We start from the raw sequence: 19,171 nt of genomic DNA on the forward strand, positions 1-19,171 counted from the left end.
CAACAGAGTAAAGAGACAACCTACCCAGTGGGAGAAAATATCTACAAACCGTAATCTGACAAGGGGTTAATATCCAAAATATATAAGGAACTCTAACAACTCAACATCAAGAAAGCAAACGACCTGAATTTAAAAATGTCAAAGGGCCAGGTGCAGTGGCTCATGCCAGTAATCCCAGCACTTTGGGAGGCCGAGGCAGGCGGATCACTTGAAGTCAGCAGTTTGAGACCAGCCTGGCCAACATGGTGAAACCCCGTCTCTACTAAAAATACAAAAATTAGCCAGGCATGGTGGTGTGTGCCTGTAATCCCAGCTACTGGGGAGGCTGAGGCAGGAGAATCGCTTGAAACCGGGAGGCAGAGGTTGCAGTGAGCTGAGATCGTGCCATTGCACTCCAGCCTGGGCAACAAGAGCAAAACTCCATCTCTAAAAAAAAAAAGAGAGAAAATAGATTTTATGTGCTCTTACCACACACAAAAAATGATAAGTACATGAGGTAATACATGTGTTAATTAGCTAGGTTTAGCAATTCCACAATGTATACATATATCAAAACATCCTGTTGTATCCTATAAATATATGCAAGTTTTATTTGTCAATTAAAAAAAATAAAAACAGACCAAGTCAGGAGAAAAAGTTCAAAAAAGGAGTTTGTACTATTAACTTCACCAAGGCGTCAGAGGAGACATAGTATTTTAGTTCTGAACTTAAAAATATGTGAAACTAGGGGTTATAGAAATAAATATTTAGCCATTTTCCTAGTTGTCTTTTTGTAAAGGTTAACAGTTTCATACTGAATTAAATTTAAAATGAACATATTTAATCTGTTTGTTAAATAATGTAAAGAAAAACCAAAATATAATGAGGAGAGAAATGGAAGGTATTTTTAAAAGACCAAAATGGAACTTCTTGAGACAAAAAATATAATATCTGAAATGGAAAATACACTGGATGGAACTTCTGCCTCTGGGAGGATGGGGTAATGTACTTTGAACACTCCTAGAACAACCATAAACCCTGGAAATTATTTATTAAACATAAGAAGACTTTGAAAGGTGGAGAAAAGAAAGCAGACTGGATAGAAACCTCAAGACCCAAGAAACACCACAGTGGTGAGTTCTCCAAGTTTTCTTTTTGCTTCATTTATTCCACACTTGGAGCTGAAGAAACCAGCAACCAGGAAATGTCAATGGGCACAGACCAAAAAGAAAAAGAAAAGCTCCAACAAAAGCCTGTTTCTGCTAGCCAAAGGCAAGGGGCAGTCTGCAAGACAGGAACTTTTAGCCATGCTACAGGGTGCCTAGATTAAACTTTATTCTGGGTGGTCTGTGAGGTGTTTCTGGATGAGATTAGCTTTTGAATCCATGGACTCAGTAAAGCAGATTACTCTCCCCAGTGTTGAGTGGACATCATCCAATCTTTTGAGGGCCTGAATAGAACAGAAAGGCAAAGGGAGGACAAATGTCCCTGTTTTGCTTCCTACCTGCCTACTTGAGCTGGGATATCAATCTTCTCTTGCTCTTGGACTGGAATTTACACCACTGGCTCCCTTGGTTCTCAGGCTTTCAGATTCAGACTGGCATTACAGCATGGACTTTCCTGGGGCTCCAGTTTGCAGATGGCAGATCATGGGGTTTCTCAGTCTCCATAATCACATGAGCCAATTTATACATATATTCCATTGGTTCTATTTCTCTGGAGAACTCTATTACCGTGGCCCTACCCAACCCATGCCAAAACTAAGTGGGAAACCTAGACTTCCACTCTCTCAAGGTTGTAACAGGCCACCCCAATACCCTTACTAGAGTGGTGTCACACAAGGCCAAGTAGGGAACTGGGACTTTTGTCCCAGCCAGCCAGTAATGAGCCCTCCTCTCTGTGTGCATGGTAGCAATAAAGACCGTGGTGTCAGTGGGGAACCTGGACATCCATCTGGCAGAAATGGGGTACCCCTCTGCTTTCCTGCTCGGTTGGTATCAGAGGAGGTCTAGTAGAGAGTCAGGACTTTAACCATCACCCAGAGGTAATGAGGCCACCTCTACCACAGTATCAGTAGACACCATGTGGGGCTGGAACAAGCAGCCCTATCCAGCAGTAAGGAGGAGACCTGTCCCGCTTGAGTGTCAACAGAGGTACAGTGGGAAGTCTGAACTTCTACCTTCACCTGGCAGCAATGAAATGACACCCCCTCTCATGCCAAAGCAGTGACAGACAAAGTTAGTTAAAATAAAAGTTTTAAATTAAGATCCAAAGTCTTATAACATAATACAAAAATGTCCAGATCTCAAACTGAATGAAAAAAGACAATAGAGGTCAACACTGAGATGGCAGCTATATTAGAATATCTGACAAAGATTTTAAAGCAGCTATGATAGAAATGCTTCAATAAGCAGTTATGAACACACTTGAAAAAAGTGAAAAAATATACAACTTCAGCAAAGAAATAGAAGGTATAAAGAAGAACCAAATAGAAATTTTAAAACTAGAAAATGCTATAACCGAATAGAAAAGCTCAGTGGATAGGTTCAATGGCAGAATAAAGAGAACAAAGGGAAGAATCAGCATATCATAAGGTAGAACAATAGAAACTACTCAATCTGAACAACAGAGAAAATAGAGTGAGAAAATGAATAGAGCCCCAGGGACCTGAGAGAGGGTAACAAGAGATCTAACATTCCTGTCACTGGAGTCCCAGAAGAAGAAACAAAAGAAGGCAGGGCTGAAAAAGCACACCAAGAAATATTGACTGAGAACTTCCCAAGTTTGTCAAGAGACATAAACACAGTGATTCATAAACATAGTGATTCAAAAAGATGAGAAAGGCCGGATACAGTGGTTCACGCCTGTAATCTCAGCTCTTTGGGAGACAGAGGAAGGCAGACTGCTGGAGGCCAGGAGTTCAAGACCAGACCGGGAAATATGGTAAAACCCCATCTCTAAAAAAAACCAAACCAAAAAAAAAAAAAACAAAAAAACACACACACAAAATATTAGCCAGGTATGGTGGCATGCACCTGTGGTCCCAGCTGTGAGAGGATCACTCAAGCCCAGGAGGTCAAGGCTGCAGTGAGCTGTAATCACACCACTGCACTCCAGCCTGGGCAACAGAGTGAGTCTCTGTCTCAAAAAAGAAAAAAAAGAAAAAAAAAGAAAAAATGCTGAGAAAACCTCAACCAAGATAAACTCAAATAATCTGTGCCAAGACACATTAAAATTAAACTTCTGAAATCAGACAAAGAAAAAAAACTCTTGAAAATGTCACTATAAGGAAACAAACAATTCAGTGACAATGGATTTCTCATCAGAAATCATGGAGGCCAGAAGGAATTGGTACAATATTTTTCAAGGGCTGAAGGAAAATAGCAGTCAACTCAGAATTCTATACCCAGAAAGAAATAGAATTCTATACACAGAAAGAAAAATCCTCTAGGAATGAAGAGGAAACTAAGACATTATCAGAAGTTTTCTTAGGAAAGCGAAAAGAGTTTGTCACCAGTAGACCTACTCTAAAAGTGGCTAAAGGAGATTCTCTAAATGGAAAGGAAACAATGAAAAAAGAAATCTTGGAACATTAGGAAGAAAAGACACAGTTAGCAAAAAATATCGGAAAATCAATAGACGTTTCTTCTATTGAATTTTCTAAACTATGTTTGACAGTTGAAGCAAAAATAACAACACTTTCTGATTTTATTCTAAAGGTATGTAGAGGGAATGTTTTTAGAAATTATAAATTAGAGAGGGAAAAGGGACAAAGAGAGGGTTTCCATACTTCACTCATACTGGTAAAATAATGACAACAGTAGGCTATAATAAGTTATGTATATATATAATACCTGGAACAACCAATAAGAAAGCTATACAAATATACTCAAAAACACTGTAGAAAGTGCTCACTTCAGCAGTACCTATATTAAAATTGGAATGATACAGAGATTAGCATGGCCTTTGTGTAAGGATAACATGCAAATTTGTGAAGCACTCCATATATTTTTTAAATGCCATAGATAAATCAAAATATAATTCTAAAAAATGTTCAAGTAATCTTTAGGAGGTAGGGAAAAGAAAACAAAGAAACAAAAATCAGAAAAAAACAAACCGAAACAAAAAATGGCAGACTTAAGCCCTAACATACCAATAACTATATAAAGATTAGTAGAATGAATTAAAAAGCATGACCCAAACTATGTACTCTCTACAGGAAACTTACTTTAAATATAATGATATGGGCAGGCTGAAAGTAAAAGGATGGGGAAAGTTATATCATGCAGACATTAACCAAATTAGCTGGGCTTGGTGGCAGGCACCTGTAACCCAAGCTACTCAGGAGGCTGAGGCAGGAGAATCACTTAAACCTTAGAGGCGGAGATTGCAGTGACCAGAGATTGTGCCACTGGACTCCACTCTGGGTGACAGAGCGAGACCCTGTCAAAAAAAAAAAAAAAAAGCCACAAGTGGTGGCTCACACCTGTAATCCCAGCACTTTGGGAGGCCAATGCGGGCAGATCACTTGAGGTTAGGAGTTCAAGACCAGCCTGGCCAACATGGTGAAACCTCATCTCCACTAAAAAATACAAAAATTAGCCAGACATGGTGGTGGGCGCCTGTAATCCCAGCTACTCAGGAGATCGAAGCACAAGAATCGCTTGAACCCGGGAGGTGGAGGTTGCAGTGAGCCGAGATGGTACCACTGCACTCCAGCCTGGGTGATGGAGTGAGACTCTGTCTCAAAAAAAGACAAACATTAGCTAAAGGAAAGCAAAAGTGGCTATACTAATAACAGGTAAAGTAAACTTCGAAGCAAAGAAAATTGTCAGAGACAAAAAGGAGCATAATATAATGATAAAGAGGGTCAATCCATCAATAAGACATAACGATCCTGAATGCATATGCACCAAACAAAGGAGCTGAAAAATGTGTGAGGCAAAAACTAATGGAACTCAAAACAGACATAGACAAATCCACAATTATATTTGGAGACATCAACACCCCTCTATCAACAATGGATAGAACAACTAGACAGAAAATCAGCAGGTATACGGAAGAACTCAACAATATCATCAAACCAACAAGACCTAACTGACATTATATAGAACACTACACCCAGCAGAGTACACATTATTTAATGCTCTCACAGATCATATACCAAGGTGGACCATATCCTAGACCATGTAACAAATCTCAACAAATTAAAAAGGATTACACTATACAATATGTTCCCTGACAACTATGGAATCAAATTAATAATAGAAAGATAGGAGGGGCCGGGAGCAGTGGCTCACGCCTGTAATCCCAGGACTTCAGGAGGCCAAGGTGGGCAAATCATCTGAGGCCAGGAGTTCAAGACCAGCCTGGCCAACATGGTGAAACCCCATCTCTAATAAAATACAAAAATTAGCCAGGTGTGGTGGTGGCCACCTGTAATCCCAGCTACTCAGGAGGCTGAGGCAGGAATTGCTTGAACCCGGGAGGCAGAGGTTGCAGTGAGCCAAGATCACGCCATTGCACTCCAGCCTAGGTGACAAGAGTGAGTAAAACTCCGTCTCAAAAATAAAGAAGATAGGAGGAAATTTTTCAAATACTTCTAAGTCAAACAACACACTTTGTAAAAACCCATAGGTCAAAGAGGGAGTTTCAAGGACATTTTTTAAAAATACCTTGAATGCCCTGAGTGCAAAGGCACAAGCCTGAAGTCTCAGCTTCTCAGGTGGCTGAGGCAAGAGGATTGCATAAACCCAGGAATTCTACTGGATGATTTAAGAAAAAAAAAAGAGTTTTGAAATACATTGAACTGAATAAAAATGAAAACACAACATATCAAAATTTCTGTCACACAGCTAAAGCAGTGCTGAGGGAAAAACATGGCATTAAATGTATACATTAGGAAAATTGAAAAGTCCAACATCAATAATCTAAATTCTCACCTCAAGAACTTAGAAAAAGAAGAGCAAACTAAACCCAAAGCAAGCATGAGCAAGGAATGATGAAGATACCAAAAAGAACAGGAAATCAATGAGATTTATTTTTTTTTAAATCAATGAACAAAATCAATAAAACAAATAACTGTTTCTTTGGAAAAAAATTATTAAAATTGGCAGGCCACTAGCAAAACTGATGAAAAACAAAAAGATACAAATTACCAATATCAGGAATGAAACAACGTATCACTATAAACATCAAAAGGATAAAGGAACACCGTGGATCTATACAAGTAAATTGACAACTTAGACAAAATGGACCAAATCAAAAAACACAAATACCACAATGAACACAATATAAAATATATAATTTAAATAGCTCTGTAACTATTAAGGAAATTAATTTCATAATTTAAAACTTCTCCCACTCCCTAGGAAAGGAAATCTCCAGGCCCAGATAGTTTCACTAGAGAATTCTACCAAATGTCTAAAGAAGAATTAACACCAATTCTACATAATAGAAATAGAAGAGGAAAGAACACTTCCCACTTCATTTTATGAAGCCAGTATTACCCTGAGGGGGAAAAAGACAAAACAGTATAAAATAAGTACAAACCAACATCTCTCATGAGTATAGATGCAAAAAGCATTAACATAGTATCAGTAAATAGATCTCAGTAATGTATAAAAAGCATTACACACCATACCCATCTCATTCCAAAGATGCAAGGCTGGTTCAATACTCAAAAATCAATCAATGTAATCCATCCTATTAAAACTCTAAGGAAGAAAATCACAAGATAAAATCAAGTAATGCAGAAGACTCATTTGACAAAATAACACTCATTTGTGATTTAAAGAAAAAAACAACTCTCAGAAAAATAAGAATACAGAGAAACTTCCTTAACTTGACAAAGAGTACCTGTAAAAAGCTTACAGTTAACATTACACTTAATGGTGAAAGTCTGAATGTTTTTATATTCAACATAGCGCTGAGGTAGTACAAAGGTACTACCTCAATTCAATGAAAAGGTACTACCTCAATTCAATTTAAAAAAATCAATTCACTGGAGGAAAGCTAGCCTTTTCAACAAATGATGTTGGAGCAACTGGACAGCCATAGGCAAAAAATGACACTCAATCTAATACCTTCTACAAAAATTAGCTCAAAATGGCAAAAGACTTAAATGTAACATGTAAAACTATAAAACTTATTTTTAAAACAGAAGAACACTTTCAAATTCTAGGATTAGACAAAGAGTTCTTAGACATGATACCAAAAGCACAATCCATGAAAAAAAAATTGAGATTTTGGACCTCTCAAAATTAAAAACTTTTGCCCTTGGAAAGCCCATGTGAAGAGGGTGAAAAGACAAGGTACTGGGAGAAAATATTTGCAAATTACATATCTAACAAACGACCAGTATCTTCAGTATATTTAAAAAAAAAAAAACAAAAACCCTCAAACTCAACAGTAAAAACAAAGCAAACAAACAAAAAACTGCCTGTAATTCCAGCACTTTGGGAGGCCAAGGTAGGAGGATCACTTGAAGCCAGGAGTTGGAGAACAGCCTGGATAACATAAGGAGACCCCATCTCTACCAAACATTTAAAAATTAGCCAGGTGTGGCAGTGCACACCTGTAGGAGACTGAGACAAAAGGATCACTTGAGCCCAGGAGTTCCAGGTTATAGTGAGCTATGATCGTGCCACTGCACTCCAGCCTGTGCAACAGAGTGAACCCCTATCAAAAAAACAAAACAAACAAACAAACAATAAAAAACCCCACAAACAATCCACTTAGAAAATGGGCAAAAAACATGAATATACATTTCACCCAAAAGAATATTCAAGCATATGAAAAGATGTTCAACATGATTAGCTATCAGAGAAATGTAAATTAAAACTACAATGCGTTACTACACACGTATCAGAATGGCTGAAATAAAAAATAGCACCAAATCCTGCTAAAAATGCAGATAAACTGGTCATACATTGCTGGTAGGAATGCAGAATGGGGTAGGAACTTTGAAAAAGAGTTTGGCAGTTCCTTACAAAGTTAAAACATGTACTTACCATTTAACACAGCAATCCTATTCCCAGATATTTACCAAAGAGAAATGAAAAGTTACTAATGATATGTGAAAGTTCATTGGAGTTTTATTCATAATAGTCCCCAAATGAAAACAATCCAAACATCCATCAACTGCTGCAAAAACAATGGAATACTACCCAACAAGAGAAAGGAACAAATACGTACAACAGTGATAAACCTAAAAGTATAATGAAAGAAGTTGAACACAAAAGACTACATGCTATATGATTCCATTTATGTGAAATTCTTTAAAAAGCAAGACTATAGTGGCAACTTATCAGTGGTTGCTAGGGGCCAGAGCTGTGGATGGGAATTGACTGCCGAGGAGAATGAGCAGTGGTGTCCTGGGAAATGTTTAACAACTGGCTCTTGGTGGAGAGGGAGCCCTGGTTTGTAGCATTTGCTGATTTCCATGGTGTAAATACCCCTCCATTGCCAATTTCAAATTACCGATGTGACATGACTGAACATTTAGTAGAGAAGAAAGGCTAGTTAACAGCTGGATCTCACAAGGTGGCATAAGTGGGATCCAGCACACCACTGCCCACAAGGAAATTTGGGGGCATGATGGAAATGTTGCATATCTTGTGTTAGTGGCTGAACAACTGTACATATCTGTAAAACTCATTAAAGTATATATTTAAAATGGGTGAATTTTAATGTAGGTAAATTGTACCTCAATAAAGATGAATTTTTTTTTAAGCTGGGCGGGTGCAGAAACAGTAAGGAATTGTAATTTTTTATCAGGGTGGCTGCCCTCCACCTCCTAATCATCCATCCTTAATTTCTTTTTGCTGTTGTTGTTGTTTTTTAATGCATTGAACAATGTATTTGTTGAGTGCCATCTATCTTGTCCCCAGGAAGCCATGCTCTATTAATGATCGCCAAATTTCTCTGCTGGTCAGACCCTGGCCACCTCTCCAACCTTTCTGCTCAGCACAATAATTCTGCTACTTTGACTCTGGCATCCTATTGTCCCTCTGCTACTAGTAAGCCCAGCTCTGTGACCGTATACCCTATGTCAGACCCGGCCTACAGAGAACAGCCATCCCTGAGCTTCTCTTACCAGCACATTCTTCATCACTTCAAGAAATTGAGTATTCTTTCCACATCCAGCCTTGCATGCCCACTCTTTTGAGCCTTTTAAAGAAAGTGAATATTCTTTGGGATGTCTGATGAAACATAAGCATTTGGTGAGTTTTCTGACTTTACATATTAATTCTAGCATACCCACTCTTTTTTTTTTTTTTTAAATAGAGATGGGGTCTTATTATGTTGCCCAGGCTGTGCTTGAACTCCTGGGCTCAAGCAGTCCTCCGACCTCAGCCTCCCAAAGTGCTGGGATTACAGGTATGAGCCACCACGCCTGGCCTAGCAGGCCCACTCTTTTGAGCCATTTAATACCTCTTCCACTATATGCCACAGCACTCCTCACATGCCTACTTCACTTAATGTGGGCCATGACTTTCTCCAAGCTTCCCAGAGTCATCCCACTGTAACCAAAACAGGTTCAATTGCTTGCTGCTTACAGAGTCCAGTTAACAAAAGCAAGGTCTGGTATAAAGAAAGCGACTTTTTATTCCAAAGCTAGCTTAGGGAAAGAAGGTATATCCTCCGGCTTTTAGGGTACCACTTCGCTTTTGGAGCAGAAAGCAGGTGCTTTTAAAAGGGGACCTGGCATGCTGACATGAATGGAATGCAGGGGAAGAAACAGGCAGGTGGGGTGCCTGCATACTCGCTTTGGTGCCTTGTCTACTGGGTGGCCGAGCTGGTGACTACTGGCGCCTTCATGGGCAGGACTAGGTTGCCAAAGCAGCCAAAAACTCTCCAGGTAAGAGAGTCTCATAGCAGGCATACATTGGCTTGTAGATGGACTTGTAGGTTGTCTCTTCAGGTAACCTCCTGCTTGGGTGAGAGTTCTGCTCTGGGACTTCTAAACACACAGTTAGATGAACTTGCCCTGTAGGGAGTGTCTGGTGAAGAGGAGGTAAAAGGCTATAACTGCATTTCTAAATGTAGTTATAGGGGAAAAGCAGAAAAGAGAAAAGGAAAGAAAAAAATAAACTATCTCTTGGAAAATGGGGTGCTCAGTTACACTATCAGAATGTTAGCAACATCTCTTAGGGTCATTGCCAGAGTACTAAATCCCATATCCTAAGAATGGGCTCCCATAGGCCAGGCGCAGTGGCTCATGCCTGTAATCCCAGCACTTTGGGAGGCTGAGGCGGGGCGGATCGTGAGGTCAGGAGTTCGAGACCAGCCTGGCCAACACGGTGAAACCCCGTCTTTACTAAAAATACAAAAATTAGCCGGGCATGATGGCAGGCATGTGCCTGTAATCCCAGCTACTCAGGAGGTTGAAGCAGGAGAATCGCTTGAAACCGGAAGGTGGAGGTTGCAGTGAGCTGAGATCACACCACTGCACTCCAGCCTGGGCAACAAGAGAGACACTCTGTCTTAAAAAAAAAAAAAAAGAATGGGCTCCCATATCCATACACTCTCCCTTATCAAACTTTATGTCCCACCCTCCTTGATCCAACACCCTCAGAATCCAGTCCCATACATCTCCAACCTGTATTTGCTAGTTAGGTCCTCTTGAACCTCCAGGGCATGGTGCATTTTTTTTCTTAGGGGAATCTTAGCTGAGTTCTAAAAGTACTTAATCCTAGTTATTGGTTTGCAGATCAGGAGAGGAGGTGGGGTAGGTTTTGAAGGGAACCTGTGTGGTCTTGCAAGCCAGAGGCTTCTCTATCATCCTTAAGCAAGGAAGTAGTGATAGCCTTTACCAGGAACAAGTGGGCACTTTTGCAGGCCCAAAAGATGGAGAAGTTAAAAATTCAAGATTTTTTAAAGCATTAACCCAGCTGCCCCCACTCCTGTGTCTCAGGGTCTCACTCCTTCTTGCCAGTGTTAAGAATTCAACCTTCTTTGGAGCCCTGCTACTCTTACAATTAAATATTGGACCTTATTCTCAATTTTGGGGGGCCTCTAGATACAAAAGATAAAAAATGTCTTTTAAGTTGCTAAGGAGGGCCTTGGGCTTTCACTCTTAGCCTTTATTTGGTGATCAATCACCCTCAACCTTTCATTGCCTTTGTCCAATGCATTGATTGCCTCCAGCTAGCCATCCAATTCCATTCTCTTTATAAAACCTGATATATTTATCAGACCTGATATATTTCCCCCACTAAGCATTGCCTTTCCCCAGGATCCCATCCCAGTTCAGCACTAGTGAAAGCTTTGACAGTTGCACTGATACCTTGCTGGAGAATCTCCATGCTCCACCTACTGCCAGTGGCCCTCCCTGCCAGCGGCCAACAGGTATTTCCAGTTTAGAATCTCATTTTAGAATCTGTTTCCTCAGCACTCTTGACACTGACTGTCAGGCTGGGTTCCTCGGGAAACATACTCTCAGATGGAAATTTGAGTAAAAGAAGTTCATTGAGTCATGCTCTCAGGGTCAACAACACTGGGAGAAAGGGAAGGCCTTAGAACTGGACAGCAGGAACTGAGGAATTGTTGTGGCCCTGCAGAGTTGTCCCCCACTGAGACAAGGAAATCAGAATCATGCAGGGGAATATACTTCCACATTGACCAGTAGATGCAGGCTGTCTTAGGAGGGGGCATAATCTTGAATGAATTTTCACTTGAGGGCAACTCCAGGAGGAAGTCCATCTGGGAACTGTCAGTCACCGAAATTCCTGGAAATGCTGGTGCAACTGGGAACTGTCAGTCACCCAAAATTCCCAGAAGTGCTGTGGGGAGGACAAGGATGAGTGCTTCAGTCCTGATGGGGGTGCGTATCTGGGTGGCACAACAATATCCACTATAGTACCTTTTTTTCTTTTCTTTTTCGTTTTTTTTTTTGTTTTTTTTTTTTTGAGACAGAGTTTCACTCTTGTTGCCCAGGCTGGGCTGCTATGGTGCAATCTTGGCTCACTGCAACCTCCACCTCCTGGGTTCAAGCAATTCTCCTGCCTCAGCCTCCTGAGTAGCTGGGATTACAGGCATGCACCACCACAGCCGGCTAATTTTTTGTATTTTTAATAGAGATGGGGTTTCACCATGTTGGTCAGGCTGGTCTCGAACTCCCAACCTCAGGTGATCCACCCGTCTTGGCCTCCCAAAGTGCTGGGGTTATAGGCGTGAGCTACCGTGCCTGGCCTATATAGTACCTTTAAATATGAGAATTGAGATATATTTTTTGATACTTCTCACCTAGATAAGTATTTTTTAGATATTTCTTACAGCTCTAAACAGCTACTCTTTCTTCCTAGTTGGTTTGGTTGTGGAATTTCACAAGGTTACTTTACCATGTTACTTTGCCATTGAAGGGGCATCGCAGAAGAAAAGAAACCATACAGTGTTGTTTTTCAAAGCCAAACAGACATCGTGTTTGGATTTTATTCAAGATTAGTCCTGGCTTGGTGCGGTGGCTCACGCCTGTAATCTCAGCACTTTGGGAGGCTGAGGCAGGTAGATCACGAGGTCGGGAGATCGAGACCATCTTGGCCAACACGGTTAAACCCCGTCTCTACTACAAATACAAAAATCAGCTGGGCATGGTGGTGTGTGCCTGTAATCCCAGCTACTCAGGAGGCTGAGGCAGTAGAATTGCTTGAAACAGGGAGTTGGAGGTTGCAGTGAGCTGAGATCACACCACTGCACTCCAGCCTGGCAACAGAGCGAGATTCCATCTCAAAAAAAAAAAAAAAAAAAAAAAATTAGGCCTAACACAGCTATAGCTATTGTATTAGTCTGTTCTCACATTGCTATAAAGAAATACCTGAGACTGGGCAATTTATAAAGAAAAGAGATTTAATTGGCTCACAGTTCCACAGGCTGTACAGGAAGCATGGCAGTATGTGCTTCCAGGGGGGCCTCAGGAAGCTTCTAATCATGGCAGAAGGCAAAGTTGGGGAGAGCATCTTACATGGCAGAAACAGGATCAAGGGTAGGGGGAGGTGCTACACACTTTTAAACAACCAGATCTCACAAGAACTCACTATCACAAGAAAGGCACCAAGGGGATGGTGCTAAACCATTCATGAGAAACCCTCCCCTGTGATCCAATTACCTCCCACCCAGCCCACCTCCAACACTGGGGATTACAATTTAACATGATATTTGAGCGGGGACACAGATCCAAAAATATCATTCCACCCCTGGACCCTTCCCAATTTCATGTCCTTCTCATGTTGCAAAATACAATCATGCCTTCCCAACAGTCCCTGAAAATCTTAACTCCTTCCAGCATTAGTCAAAAGTCCAAAGTCTTATCTGAGACAAGTCTAGTCCCTTCGACCTATAAGCCTGTAAAATAAAAAACAGATTGGTTACTTCCAAGATACAATGAAAGTGTAGGCATTTGGTAAATATTCCTGTTTGAAAAGGGAGAAATCGGTCAAAAGAAAGGGACTGCAGGCCCCACACAAGTCTGAAACCAGGCAGGGCAGTTATTAAATCTTAAAACTCCAAAATCATCTCCTTTGACTCCATGTCTCACATTCAGGGCACACTGATGAAAGAAGTGGGCTCCCAAAGCCTTGAGCAACTCTGCCCTAAGGCTTTGTAGGGTTCAGCCCCTATAGTTGCTCTCATGGGCTGGCATTGAGTGACTGGAACTTTTTGAGGTTGAGGGTGCAAGCTGTCAGTGGCTCAAACATTTCAGGGTCTGGAAGGTGGTGGCTTTCTTCTCATAGCTCCACTAGGCAGTGCCCCAGTGGGGACTGTGTCAGGGAGCTCCAACCCCACATTTCCTCTCTGCACTGCCCTACTAGAGGTTCTCTGTGAGGGCTCCACCCTTACCAGCAGGGCTCTGCCTGGACATCCAGACTTTTCCATACATCTTCTGAAATCTAGGCAGAGGTTCTCAAGTCTCAGCTCTTGCACTCTGTGCACCCACAGGCTTAACACTACATGAAAGCCACCAAGGCCTAGGGTTTGCATCCTCTGAAGCAGTGGCCCAAGCAGTACCTTGGCCCCTTTGAGCCATGGCTGAAACTGGAGTAGCCAGGATATGAGGAGTAGTGTCCCAAGGCTACACAGGGCAGCAGGACCCTGGGCCTGGCCCCCGAAACCATTCTTCTCTCCTAGGGCTCTGGGTGTATGATGGGAGGGACTGCATGTGGAGATCTCTGAAATGCCTTGAAGGCATTTTGCCGATTGTCTTGGATATTAGCACTTGGTTCCTTTTTACTTATGCAAATTTCTGTAGCCTGCTTGGAATTTCTCCCCTGAAAATGGGCTTTTCTATTCTACCACATGGCTGGGCTGCAAATTTTTCAAAAACTTTTATGCTCTACTTCCCCTTTAAATGTAAGTTCCAGTTTTACATCATTTCTTTGCTCATGCATATGAGATAGGTTGTTAGAAACAGCCAGTCCATATCTTGAATGCTTTGCGGCTTAGAAATTTCTTCCACCAGATACCCTAAATCATCACTCTCAAGTTCAAAGTTCCACAGATCCCTTAGGGCAGGGGCACAATGCCACCAGGTTGTTTGCTAACATATAACAAAGGTGACCTTTGCTCTAGTTCCCAGTCAGTTCCTCATCTCCTTCTGAGACTTCATCAGCCTAGACTTTTTGTCCATATCACTATCAGCATTTTTGTCACAACAATTTAACAAGTCTCTAGGAAGTTCCAAACTTTTCTTCATCTTCCTATCTTCTTCTGAGTCCTCCACACCACACTCTTCCAACCTCTGCCGGTTACCCAGTTCCAAAGCTGCTTCCACATCTTCAGGTATCTTTATAGCAATGCCCTACTCCTCAGAACTAATTTTATGTATTAGTCTGTTCTCACATTGCTATAAAGAAATACCTGAAGGCCAGGTGTGGTGGCTTATGCCTGCAATCCCAGCACTTTGGAAGGCCAAGGTGGGTGGATCACAAGGTCAGGTGTTTGAGACCAGCCTGACCAACACAGTGAAACCCTGTCTCTACTAAAAATACAAAAACTTAGCCAGGTTTAGTGGCATACACCTGTAATCCCAGCTACTCAGGAGGCTGAGGCAAGAGAATCACTTGAACCCGGGAGGCAGAGGTTGCAGTGAGCCAAGATTGCGCCACTGCACTCTAGCCTGGGCAATAGAGCAAGACTCCAACTCAAAAAAAAAAAAAAAAAAAAACCTACCTGTAAGCAGGTAATTTATAAAGAAAAATTGGCTCATGGTTCCATAGGCTGTACAGGAAACATGGCAGCATCTGCTTCTGGGGAGGCCTCAGGAAGCTTCTAATCGTGGCAGAAGGCAAAGATGAAATGAGTATCTACATGGCACGACCAGGACCAATAGAGAGTGGGAAGGTGCTACACACTTTTAAACAATGAGATCTCATGAGAACTCACTATCATGAGAACAGCACCAAGGGGATGGTGCTAAACCATTCATGAGAAACCACTCCCTGATCCAATCACCTCCCACCAGGCCCCACCTCCAACATTGGGAATTACAATTTGACCAGAGATTTGGGTGGGGACACAGATCCAAAACATATTAACTATTGAATACATGTAATCAAGAATACACTGTACATCTTACATTTTACTTTTGAAACTGTACTGTAATTATCTATGTATCTATGTATCTGTCTTCACTCACTAGACCATGAGTTCCTTGAGGAGTGTGCCTTATTCCCAAAACTTTGCATCTTGAGTACATAATACGCCCTAATATTTGTTGAATGAGTGAATAAGTGAATGAATAAATGAATGAATAATCAATTTGCAAGGTTTCTCTTCAGATACTTTAAAGAAGTAAACATTGAATGGGTATGGTGGCTCATGCCTGTAATCCAAGTACTTTGGGAGGCCAAGGCGAGCAGATCACTTGAGATCACAAGTCTGAGAGAAGCCTGGCCAACATGGTGAAACCCCATCTCTACTAAAAATACAAAAATTAGCTGGGCATGGTGGCACATGCCTGTAATCCTACCTGCTCGGGAGGCTGAGGCATGAGAATCACTTGAACGCAGGAGGCAGAGGTTGCAGTGGGCTGAGATATCACCACTGTACTCCAGCCTACGGACTCCATCTCAAAAAAAAAAAAAAAAAACATTGAAGCAGCACTGCCCAGGGCTAAGGCCCTGGTCTTTGTAACATCTAAATAACTTTCTATTACAGGAATCTGTGTGTTTGTTACTATTTTCCCACTCCCAGCCCAGCCTTGTTTCCTCTTCTCTCCCTCCTGCTGACATTCCACTCAGGCCTTGAGCAGGCATTCTCCAAATAGCATGTCAACTCTGCAGACATGCCCAGGAGAGGGCAGCAGAGGCCAGTCCAGCTAGACTGAGAGTGGCCTGCTTTCCAGACATTGCCCTTCCTTCCCACGCCGTGGACACAGCAAGGCAACCACACACTGAGGCAATCCTTACTGCAAGCCTAGGGAGAGCTACTGCTCCAATTTTGAAGACGAGGAACCTGACACAGAGGGGTTGCTGAAGGTCACTAGGTGGCAAAGCATGCCTGCCTGTAGCCAGTTTATTAGCTCGTGTATTTGCTCTCTGGATATCAGATCCAATCTGAGCAGCAGTTCCAAGACACTCCTAACTTTAGCTTAAAAGTAAAATATATCAGAAGAGATGAAAGCGTCCAGTTACTGGATGCTCAAGCATCTCCCATTACAAGAAACCACCCTTGACCCTGCTTCCCCCTCCAACGACTGCCCTTTCTCCATTTCTTCTCCCAGCCATGCTCCTAGAAAGCCGTCTTCAAGGGCAGTGTGTATCTACTTCCATGTCTTCATCTCACAATTGCCACCCAGTTGACCGCAATCTGACTTCTGCCTACCCCACTGAAGCTATTCATGTTCACATCACCATGACCCAACTGCAAACTCAGTGGAAAACTTTCGGCCAAAATTCATCTCCCCGTTTCCCCTGCCCCTACCTGCTTCCCCTCTGTATTAGTGAATGATTCCAGCATTCCTCTTCTTTCCCATGCAAGAAACCTGGAAGTCATTCTAGAATCTACAACTTCTGTAATAACTCCACCCCATTCAAATTACAGGTCTTGCCAATTCCCCTTCCCAAATATGTCTAGAATTCACCTCCTGTTTTCATGCCACTGCATATACCAAGGCCTCATCCTGCAGTTCAGTCTTCCAACACCCCATCGATTTATCATTCAGCAAATGCGTATTGAGCAGCTGCACAAGGTCAGGAGATCAAGACCAGCCTGACCAACTTGGTAAAAATACAAAAATTAGCTGGGTGTGGTGGCACACACCTGTAATCTCAGCTACTCAGGAGGCTGAGGCAGGAGAATTGCTTGAATCCGGGAGGCAGAGGTTACACTGAGAGTGCAGGAGAGTGCATACCCTGATTTCAGTTTCTTAAAAGATCATTCTAGGCCAGGCGTGGAGGCTCAGGCCTGTAATCTCAACACTTTGAGAGACTGAGGCAAGAGGATCATTTGAGTCCAGGAGTTTGAGACCAGCCCGGGCAACAAGGCAACCTGGGCAACCCATCTCTACAAAAAGACACTACTGTGGGTGCTGGCCACAGAGTGATGAACAGGGCTGACAAGGCCTCACTGGAGCACACATTCTTGGGGCCACAGACAGTAACAACAAAATAACCAAGACAGTATCAGACAGTGATAGGGGATATGAAGAAAACAGAACAAAGTGATGTGAGAAGAATGACTAGGGGAATATATATATATATATATATGTATATATATATATATATATTTGAGATAGAGTCTTGCTCTGTCTCCAGGCTGGAGTGCAGTAGTACAATCTTGGCTCACTGCAACCTCTGCCTCCCAGGTTCAAGCAACTCTCCTGCCTCAGCCTCCCGAGTACCTGGGATTACAGGCATGTGCCATCACACCCAGCTAATTTTTGTATTTTTAGTAGAGATGGGGTTTCACCATGTTGGCCAGGATGGTCTCAATCTCCTGAACTCGTGATCCGCTTGTCTTGGCCTCCCAAAGTACTGGGATTACAGGCATGAGCCACTGTGCCCCGCCAAGGGGGAGGTATTTTTTAGTTAAATATTGAAAAATATCTTGGGGAGGCTACTTTAGTTGGCTCACTAGGAAAGGACTCTCTGTGGCAGTGACAAGAAGTTGTCTAGGGCACTGTTAGCTGCCGAAATACTCCATTTCCCAACCTCCCTTCATTACCACGTCCACAGTTCTGGCCAATGAAAGTCAGCTGCAGTGGAGGGAAAGCTCTCACTTTCCTGAAAAGAAAGACAAGTGTACTGGCACAGTCCCTTCCTGGTCCTCCTGTTCCTCCTCTGATCATGAGAGAAAGAAAAGAAACTCTAGAGAGATGCAGGCCCTGAACCAAGGCCAGCAGCCACCACCCCCAGACTTGCTATGGGAGAAAAGTAAGCCCTGTTTAAGCCCCTCAGGGTGGAGTTTTCTCTTCCTTTCAGCACAGGGCATTCCAACTTCGATCACGAGCCATGTGAACATCTGGAGCAGAGAAATGAGGGAGAGTTCAAAGGCCCTAAAATGGGAACTACCTTGGCATGTTTGAGGAACAGAAAAAAGATCAGTGTGGCTGGAACACAGTGAAGTGAGGGGGAAAGAGTAGGTAAGTCTGAGAGGTGGACGGGGTCTTGCAAAGCTTTGTAGCCCCTGGAGTGCCATCTGGATTTTAAGCTCATGGGAAACCACTAATGGGTTTTAGGCAGGAGAGGGCATACTCTGATTTCAGTTTCTTAAAAGATCATTCTAGGCCAGGCGTGGAGGCTCACACCTGTAATCCCAACATTTTGAGAGACTGAGGCAAGAGGATCACTTGAGTCCAGGAGTTTGAGACCAGTCTGGGCAACATGGCATCCTAGGCAACTCATCTCTACAAAAAAAAATAAATAAAATAATTTTTTTTTTTTTGAGATGGAGTCTCACTCTGTCACCCAGGCTGGAGTGCAGTGGCTCAACCTCAGCTCACTGCAACCTCTCCCTTCTGAGTTCAAGCGATTCTCCTGCCTCAGCATCCCAAGTAGCTGGGATTACAAGTGTGTGCCACCATGCCCAGCTAATTTTTTTTTTGTATTTTTAGTAGAGATGAGGTTTCACCATGTTGGCCAGGCTGGTCTCGAACTCCTGACCTCAAGTAGTCCACTGCCTTGGCTTCCCAAAGTGTTGGGATTACAGGTGTGAGCCACTGCACCCAGCCTACAAATTTTTTTTTTTTAATCAG

At 42.4% G+C, this 19,171-nt stretch overlaps 1 protein-coding gene, 1 long non-coding RNA gene and 1 other non-coding gene across 4 annotated transcripts in view; 1 reads left to right on the forward strand and 2 right to left on the reverse strand.

Annotated features, from left to right (window-relative positions):
• The window catches only part of RIIAD1 (regulatory subunit of type II PKA R-subunit domain containing 1), a 50,821-nt gene that overhangs the window by 8,126 nt on the left and 23,524 nt on the right, over nt 1-19,171 (reverse strand). The window lies entirely within an intron of this gene.
• LOC112131011 (U6 spliceosomal RNA) lies at nt 3,887-3,990 on the forward strand. Its single transcript, XR_002913168.1, has one exon. It is a non-coding gene; the product is annotated as a U6 spliceosomal RNA (small nuclear RNA).
• LOC129049328 (uncharacterized) lies at nt 12,814-17,657 on the reverse strand. The gene is made up of 3 exons (XR_008512364.1): nt 15,947-17,657; nt 15,148-15,246; nt 12,814-13,323 (listed from the first exon to the last, which is right to left on the reverse strand). It is a non-coding gene; the product is annotated as an uncharacterized LOC129049328 (long non-coding RNA).

This window comes from Pongo abelii, chromosome 1, assembly GCF_028885655.2.
Source record: "Pongo abelii isolate AG06213 chromosome 1, NHGRI_mPonAbe1-v2.0_pri, whole genome shotgun sequence".
Classification (NCBI taxonomy): domain Eukaryota; kingdom Metazoa; phylum Chordata; class Mammalia; order Primates; family Hominidae; genus Pongo; species Pongo abelii.